This window comes from Micropterus salmoides, unplaced genomic scaffold, assembly GCF_014851395.1.
Source record: "Micropterus salmoides isolate LMB-PRFRI ecotype aquatic unplaced genomic scaffold, ASM1485139v1 Ms_hic_scaffold_17, whole genome shotgun sequence".
NCBI classification, from domain to species: Eukaryota; Metazoa; Chordata; class Actinopteri; order Centrarchiformes; family Centrarchidae; genus Micropterus; species Micropterus salmoides.
In genome coordinates, this window is record NW_024040817.1 from 2416384 (window position 1) to 2425624 (window position 9241).

Genomic DNA, 9241 nt, shown 5'->3' on the forward strand with positions numbered 1-9241 from the left:
GTGCAGGACAGACGCCGAGCTGGCTTTCCTGCTGATGGACTATTAGCTGGAGGAAAGAGGCAGTGTGTATTGTCAGTCAGCTGAGCTTTGGTCTGTGTTTGGGCAGGTTGCAATGTAGCAAGCTAATTTAGATAGATTTTTATGAATGCTTTGTGTTGTCTTTGTGTGTTTTATATATATATGTTCTCTGTTTTTTTGTGTATGTTTTTGGAAGCCTTAAACAAGTGAATAAGTCTAGAGATGTGCATACAAGTTCTACATAGTAATTGTTTGTTTTAAATATTGTTGTATTTTGTGTTTTTAGACTGTACATTCAGCTGTTTGTGAATGTGAGGTTAATGAAACGCACCCTCTGTCGGCCATATTGGGCCTTTAGCTGGTGTGTAACAGTGTCTGTCTGTACAGCTGACTGAACAGCTGTTCACGGCTTTTCCAGCTAAACAAAAATGGTTTGTTTTCTTTAAGTAGGAGCCAATGATTTTATCACTGCTGACATTCAACATATTTAAGAGGTGGTATTATGCTTTTTGGCTTTCCAAACACTAGCTACCCTCCAGGCAGTCAGTGGACATAAAGTTGTTCCTGTGATGTAGAGACAGAGCTCAGTTAAAACTTTAAGGATGAAAGAGACTTTTGTTACAGATTAATAACTCACCACTCTGAAATCTCGCTCCAGTCCATGTTGCCAAGCTGGTCGGCAACATGTAGCCTTCAGCTAAATCAAAGCTGTTTTCTGGCTGACCCGCCCTTCTCTGCTTCTGATTGGCTAGTAGTCCTTAACTAGGAACTGAGCATGTGCAACTCCCAACAAAGATCATTTAGAGACAAGATGTATCACTCCATAGCTAAAACGAAGCCTTCAACACAGGGTGAAAAGAGGAGCTGCAGCAATGTGCAGTATAACAAAAATATGGTGGTTTTTTTTAAATGATGTTCTGGTCCAACCCCTAAATAGGATTATGAACCTGAATATGAGCAGAATACCACCTCTTCAACAAGTTAGTTCAGAGGAATCGTCCTCTGATTTCTGGAGAAAGACTTTGATTTAATTTTGAAGCTGACTGCAGATGAACTCTCTCTGCTCGAGGAAAGATCACTGGTCAGATACGGAGATGTCAGAATTTGTGAATGTAAAGACTTTGACAGCGTGGGAAAGCGAAGTGACTAAGAACATTAGAGCCAGAAGAAATATATAGCAGGAATTCACACACAGAGGAACAAAGGCACAATGTGGGAGAAAAGATCTTCCTTTCACCAAACTTTCATTAAAATGTCTCACTAAACACTTATTTTAAAGAGGTGAGAATAAAACAATTCTCTTGTGGCACTGATGCAATGAGTGCTGTGGAAGTTTACATACAGGCCTTAATTTGACAAATAAAGGTGAATGTCAATTTTATTCATATAGCCCAATATCACAAATCACAAATTTACCTCGGGGCTTTACAATCTGAACAACATACAACACCCTCTGTCCTTAGAGCCTCGATTCAGATGAGGAAAAACTCCCCCCAAAAACCCTTTTAATAGGAAAAAAAATGGAAGAAACCTCAGAAAAAGCAACAGAAAAATATTGTTATTAATAAAATATCGATTATAGCCACTTTTAGTATCCTGTAGCTCTCCTGAACATTTTCCCCCAGCTTACTGTTGATTGAAATATAGCGTTTGCTTCAAATTAACAGTAGCAGATGAAAACATGATAACATGTACTTCTAAAGGTCCAAGAAACAAGTTGAGAATTTACAGAAGTTTGTATGTAACAAAGGGAATTCATCTGTGTGTGTTTCTCTGTGTGTTTCTCTGTGTGGTACCATCCATTGTCCTTTTTTTTTTCTGTAATCACAGCGGCAGGCTCGTTTAATCACTCCCACACAAAGCACAACTTTAACACAGTTTCCCTCTTACATGGATTAGGAGAGAGAGCACCGGCCGGTCAGGTCTGCCGTCAATGAGAAAGCCGTTATTTCACAATGTGCCCCAGTTCCCAGCAGCACCAGGCGACCAGGAACACCGACTCCTGGCACAACAATTGCTTTTTAATCCCCCTCTCTTTGTTTTTGTCTTTTGTTTGTTTTTTGTTTTTGTGTTTTGTTGCTGGGAATGATCTGAGTTCTTGTGAAAGTGACATATCCGTTGTGCCGAGAAACGTTTTAAACCATTTTTCTTTACATTCTCTCTCCCTTCTGTCCATTTCAGGTGCAAGTAGGATTTGCCGCCGCCGCCGCCGCCGCCGCCACCGCTGCTGCTGGACACATACAGGAGGAAAGAAAACAAGGTGGACGGAGAATGGAGCAAAAAAAGAAGAGTTGTTTTTTTTTTAAACTGATTTTTATCTCTTGATTGTCGCATCCCAGCTCACGCACAACATCCTCCTCCGTCATGTTGGAGGTAATCCCGTCAGTGTCTCGGCCTGAAGTAACCCCCCCTACAGATAAGACGGGAGCTTTGCAGTGGCAGATTTTATTTTGCCAAGGCATAAACACGCTCCCAAATTAAAATCAGAAAGAGTGCAAGGAGAAATTCAGGGTCACGATCTGTGAAGATAATTGAAATTGCACCCCCACCCCTCAGAAGTGAATTTCAAATTGCTTCTTTCTTTTCACTTCCCACGCTGATGAATGAATGATTTTACAATAGAATTACAACACAGCACAGGAGCTTCATCTGGCGTATGCAGAGACGAGCCTCAGCGCACAAACACCATCAGCTTATAGGTGAGAGGCTGATTTTTAAAAATGCTGTGAACAGTCATGGTTAGTGATCAAACGTACGACGGCGTTCTCAGCATGCTTCCTTTTAAGGTGGTTTTTCTTCAGAAGGACACAGTTCTTAAAATCCCAGACTTCCCTTTATATGGAGGTAGATTAGACGTGCCTGTATTAACCAACAGTGCAGTAGAAGTACAAGACCTGAACTGTCCCATGATGTCACAACCTAAAGAGTAAGCAGTACTGGCAGCCAATCACAGTAGCAGGTTTTGGGTTGAACAAACTTCCCCAGCATATGCAGCATGGTAGATATACAGTAGATCGCACTGCCCTGGTTCCTGAACGCTTCCTCTTGGTCTCCCTGTGTCCCAGATCCATGTACAGGACTAGCACACTGCGTACTGATGTTGAGTTGGAAGAGTCCACCGATTCAGCGCTGTCAGATGGGCAGAACCAGAGAGATCGTCTTTTTAAGGCCGCGTTCATACTACAAACCGAAGTGACCCGAATCTGATTTTTCTTTGCTCATGTGTGACTCAGATCTGATTTGTTTTTAACAGTGTGGACAAACCAAGTCACACGGTATCCAGTTTGGATTGGTGCCACTTTCACACGTCAGATCTAGAGGTATCGTTTTGAATTGAAACTTAAGAGTCCTGAGCGTCACAGTAAAGAAGAGGTTTGATCTGTATTTTAAGTTTAGATAACTTCCCTTTAAGAGGAGGACCTGGAGGATTGGCTGCTTGACATCACTTCCCTTTAACAGATCGAAAATCCCCTTTAGGTGGGAGTTTGATGTGTACCTTTCGAAACCTTCCCCTCAGAAGGAGGCGTGGTTTTGTTAAAAGTCCTGAACTTTCCCTTTTAACCAGTTTCACAATCAGCAGTGTATCTGTAAATAATCTGTAAATTCCTGAAACCCCTGAACTTCACTCTGAAGGAAGCAGCAGCCGTCTCGTGAGAGGGGGATTAGCAGGTTGTGAACTCGAGCGGACGGATGTTTGTGGCTGGGGTGATGTTGTGCGTGACCTGTGTTGCTGTGGAGAAAAGGAGGAAGATGAGGAGGAGGAGGAGGAGCGCTGAATGTGTGCCTGCAGCAGCAGTCTGACTGTACACAGCGACCGATGGAGCGACAGACAGGGTGGATTTAAAACAAACAAGAAAAAAAAAACAAACAACAAACAAAAACGCCGAGTGCCAAAGCTGGGATCTGCTGCATTCTCACTACACTTTAAAAAAAAAAAGGGGGGGGGGGTTCTTCTTCTTCTTCTTCTTGATGTAAATAGGATATATACGTTTGTTTGTTTTTGTTTTGTTTTTTCCTGCATTGCTACCGATTTGTAAAATTTTGCGGAAGAAAAAAAATTTGTTACATTTTGTAAAATGGGAGCAATTCGTCCCCCCGAAACCCTCCTAGTTTTTTTTTTTGTTGTTTTTTTAAAATCCCTCTCTCTCTCCCAGTTTCTCTTGGCTCTTTTACTTCTTCTTTTTGTTTTTGTTGATGGACTTTTTTTTTTTTAAAGTGTGTGTGCGCAACGTTTTTTTTTCCCCTTCCTTTCTTTCTTTCTCCGTCTCTCTTTCTGTTTTTGTACTGAACCAGAGTGGAAACCACTACAAAAAAAAAAATAACTTAAAAAAAAAAAAAAAAAGACGGACCAGTTGGCAATACTTCAGTCACTTCTTCTTCATCTCACCGGCACTGGACTTCCGCCCGCCACTTCCCCGCTGAGAGGAGAGGAGAGGTGGGAGGCGGAGGAGGAGAGGAAGGAGGGAGGAAGAGGGGGGACTTCGCTTCACATCAAATCAGATTTAAAAAGCAAAACACAAAAAGCACCTTTGGACCTTTTTTTTTTTTTTTTACTGTGCTGAAGTGAAGTCAAGTGCTATTATTATTATATTATTATTACATTATTATTATTATTATTGTAGCCACGCTGTCTGAAACCCTTTTTTTTTTTTTTGAAGAAAAGCAAAGGAGGAAAAAAAAAAACCACAGAAAAAAACAACACTTAAGCCAATCTGCACTTCTTGTTCCGACGAACATGCTTGTATGACCAAGTGACTGTTGTGGATCTTTGTTTAAACCCGATAAGGAACAAACAAACAAACAAACAACAACAAAAAAGCAGTTAAGAAACTGTCAAAGTGGTTGCAAAGCGCAGAAGGATACGACGGTAACGATCACATGAACACACACTCTACCACAGTAAAAACCCAGAATCATGCTGCCTGAGTCTTTAATCTCTCTCTCTTTTTCTCTGTGTTTCTCTTCCTCGCTCTATCACTTTGTCCCTTCTCTCACTTTTCATCCTTTCTTTGTCTCTCTCTCTGTATTCGCCCCTTTCTTCTGTTTCCTTTCTTTGTCCATTGATGTTTTTTTTTCTCTCTCTCTCGCCCTGTTTGTCGTCCTGCACACCATCATACACAAATGTAATAAACAAAAACAAACAAAAAAAATATATAAATAGCCTTTTATTCAATACATAACTACATGTTGGCTTGGTAGGCTTAGTTGAAACTAGTTCCATTCCGACAAAAAAGAATAATAGTAAAAACAAAATATGAGCTTCTTTATGTATTGCTTCTGCCGCTGTAGTGTCCTGGTCAGATTTAAAGATGATAAGACTACATATATCTGAAATACTGTATTTACAAATGCATACCAGGGCTGGTCTCAACAACAAAAAAAAACAACAACAACACAACAACAACAGGGGGGGGGGGGGTTTTCAACTCCGTCCACTGGGTGACTAATCGATAGCTGTCGGAGGGTTTTGAAGCTCCGGCTGCTGGTTTGAGTCGTTTCCAAATGCTTGTTTCTTCGCTTAAAGTCTTCATAGTTTTTTAAACTCGTAGCGTTCAGCATCGCTAAAGCTCTCAGTTGCGCTGCTGCACGTCCTTCTGCAAAAAAAAAACAACGAAAAAACTAAAAAAAAAAGAAAGCAGTGCTGTAAAGAGAGGTCTGGTGGACGCACAGCCTTAGAAAGCTTCCAAGAGACTTTTATTTTTGCAAGTGTATAGTTTTAATTGTATATTTTTCTGATGAATGATTGAATGTATTTGCTTTGAGGAGTTAAGTAAATGTTGTGAGGTTTACTGTCTGAATGTCTGAAGCGGAGAGAGTCGAGCACACTAGTGGGAAACTGCGAGGAGTCTTCTTATCAGCCAACACTGAGATCTGGCTGGTGAAACGGCAAAAAGCAGACATTTTAATTTTGAAACAACTGCTCGTGACCGCAGAAATAAAAAGCCATACGTTTACTTCTTTCCTGGAAGAAAATCTGCAGGCGACAAGAGGTTAGATCATTAATATCTAAAAACTGTGACACATTATCTGACAAAATGGCTGCTTTCTTAAAAGTAGTTGTTAAATATTTCATACGTCCTTCACAGTCTTGAGCCCTTTACTTCGAAACCAGTAACATTTTAGGAGATGGATCCCCTTTGTTTTTTAAAGGCCGGGTCACGCCAGCATGTAAAATAGCAAAACGCTGCGGATAAAATCGTTGGTGAGTTTACACGGTTTTGATCTTCCTGGCTCTCCTTTTTCCCTCGAGCTATCACGTCTTAGTAGCTTCCCGTTAGCTTCCGAGCTAACTAGCTTGAGAACTGACAGAACAACACATTCTCACTCCCGACTCGTCACATATTGACGCTTGGTTAAGGCCCTTTAGCATCGCTGTTAAGACGTTTAAGGCTCCGCGGTCAAGTTAGCAACGCTTAGCAACAACAAATATGCAACGTCCGCTAACCATTTTGAAACGGCACGTTATTAAAGTTGTGAACGTTGCAGTTTGGTTAGGTTTAGGCAACAAAACAACTTGGTTAAGGTTCAGAAAACATCATGGTTTAGGTTAAAATAACTACGTAGGTCAGTTAACACGTAAGTTAGCTAACGTCACTTGCGTAACGTACGTAATTTACGTTGACATTTTGTTTCACACGGGACACGATCCCCGCTCTCCCGGTTTAAAGTCCGGGTTCTGGCCCTCCATCCACCTCCTTACTCAGGCCTGTTAAATATCATATACCTGCCTTTACTGTCAAAACCTGACGCTACAGGGCTTCCCCTCACTGCGTTGAACCATGACGCTAAAGGGATCCCCAGTGCGTTACAAACTGACGCCGCTGGGTCTTGATCATGCGTCCATATCAGGAGTGGGAACGGGTTGGACAGGAAGTAAGAGAGCTCAGAGACCCACTGTGACTGAATAAGCTTCGATGATCTTTGGTGTTATCGAGGGCTTGAAGCAGTGAAGGTCTGTGTCACAGTTTCAGATGTGTTCACGCTACAGCAGAACTCATTGGCTGACCTCCGCCGGCTCAGGTTTTGATGCTGCAGGCTCCATGTTGGAGAAATATCCAGTACGACTAGTGTGCACGAGTACCTCCTTTGTTTCATGTAAAGTTGCTCTGTTTGCTCACTTTGAAACGTGTCTGTCGCGTGCGCCTGCTTTGCCCAAAAAAAAAAAAACTTTCAGCGATCGCCTGACAGGATCAATTTTCACGACTGGTTGACGGCGTTTCGGCTTCACAGTTTTCCCTTGACTCTGATTGTACAGGTGGTCGGTGCCGTCTGCTTTTTCCATGAACTTTGTGGTCGACCACCTGATTTTCTTAGTTTTAAGTTTGATATCTTGCCTCCAAACGGCGATTAAAGTAGATTTTTAACCTTCATTTACAACCTATAAACTTCCCTTTCTGTCAAAACAACGCCATTTTTGATTGGTCTATAGACTTTTCTGCCCCGTCAGCTCTTTTTCTTCCTTCTCGTTTCTTCACATTTATAGCTATAAATATAAATCAAAGCGAGGTTTTATGGGGAATGCTGACCCCTCTAAGATTTGTACTTAATGTACTACATACTTGACTTATTCCCAACTGTAACTACAGAGTTTGTGCTACAAACCGCTCTTGTCGGATCCATCCTCAGTTGTCAAGTAAACTTCAGGGGTCTTTATCCGTCCTCAGTCTTTAAATCGCACTTTGGCACTTGGCTCAAACGTGTCACATAGGAAACGTGAACAAAAATGTAGAGATACCTGCCGTGAAAGGTGAAAGCTCTGATTGTTTTTTGATTTAAAAAAAATAAATAAAAAATTGTCACTTTTTAGGGCTCGAGTTAATCAAAACAAAAGTATTTTCTCCTCAGATCACTTTGTTAACGGTTGATTTAAACAAAAAAGAAAAACGTGTTTTGAGGCCGTCGTGCTGTATTTAAATGCAAACTTTCTGCAATGCAAATCCACATGCTGTAGGTGCTGACAGGGTTCAAATCTAAATGGATAACTGATGTACAATCTTTTGCAAAATTACAATCATGGATAAAATCCCAAACCAAAATAATGAACCAGAAATTCTTTTGGTTTCTTTGTTCTTGTGGTTAAACTAGACGGCCTGGGTTTGGCCATATTTTAATCAAAAGATGGTTTTTTTTGAGAGCTCTCTGAAGTCAGACATGTTTCCTTTGTAGTTTTAAACGCTGACTGATTTTAAAAACTAGCAGACTTTTCTACACGCCAACCGCTGCTCACGAGGGGAGACTTTCACGGGATATTCGAGTTGTTAACTCTCTGAGCAGAGTAGCGTCTCGTCTTCTGCGGTTTTCCCCACTAGAGAGCAGAAATACGAATCACAGTTGAGCCACAAACCCAACCCGACTGCGAGGTGCGAGCAGGAGGAGAGTTTATGATTTCTTTTTGGGGAAACCAGGTGCACTAAATGTCTTTCTGAGGGGAGTTGAGGCCAGCCCTGCTTCATAACTGAGGTTCTGCTTCTTCTACTACTGCTACTATCAAACAACCAGCCCTGGGCACAAAAACAGGCCTGAACACTGTTTCAAATCCTCCCTCCAGTACCAGAGGTGCGTTTGATTTTTTTAAATTCATATACCAGCATTTTTAAAAGCCAAACCCAAAGTGGAGCACCCGGCTTGTTTCCGTTTAGTTCCCGACGTGACGAAGACACTTCTGTTTATCACCTCGGGACCCAAAAAGAGGCTGCGATTCCTCAGTTTGGGCACCGAGTTGAAAAGTGTTTTCTGACAAAAATAGCCATCGATATTTGTTTTTACGTTGATATGAAAAGTATTCAAGCAAGTTTCTGTTGCCCAGGTCAGCAAAACAACCTGTTGATGTCTGCTGTATTTCAATAAAACACAGCCTTTTTCAAAGGGTACACCTCTTCACTTTGTGTGCGTTTCTGTGTTGTGTGGTCTACATGCACCTAATTCACCCACACTGTTATCTGTATATGACGGTTTACCACATTACACACCTTCTTAGCACACGTGAGTTGTGCGATCGGCACTTTTCAAATCAAACTTGTTTTCCGCAGTAGATCGAAATATTTTTCAGATTATTTTTCAGATCTCTCTGATAAAAAGGGTATCCGTCTGTGGGAAGTTGCTCTCAACGTTTTCAAAACAAATATTTGAAATCACCTCAACTCCAGTCTTACTTTCTCCAGTTTAATTGCAACTTAATCAACTATAGACAAAAACATAATCAACAGTTTTGATCAATCAGTAA

The 9241-nt window shown here is 41.3% G+C and overlaps 1 protein-coding gene and 1 long non-coding RNA gene across 3 annotated transcripts in view; one reads left to right on the plus strand and one right to left on the minus strand.

Annotated features, from left to right (window-relative positions):
- Nucleotides 1–2989, plus strand: part of LOC119906844 (zinc fingers and homeoboxes protein 2-like) — a 135439-nt gene extending 132450 nt beyond the window's left edge. For both annotated transcript variants that reach the window (XM_038724269.1, XM_038724270.1), the window contains exon 5: nucleotides 2200–2989. The gene's annotated coding sequence lies outside the window, so the exon portion shown is untranslated. The remainder of the gene's footprint in view (nucleotides 1–2199) is intronic.
- A 4183-nt stretch (nucleotides 2990–7172) lies between these two features.
- LOC119906845 lies at nucleotides 7173–7461 on the minus strand. Its single transcript, XR_005445046.1, has 2 exons — nucleotides 7320–7461; nucleotides 7173–7261 (listed from the first exon to the last, which is right to left on the minus strand). It is a non-coding gene; the product is annotated as an uncharacterized LOC119906845 (long non-coding RNA).
- Between the last annotated feature and the right edge of the window lie 1780 nt (nucleotides 7462–9241).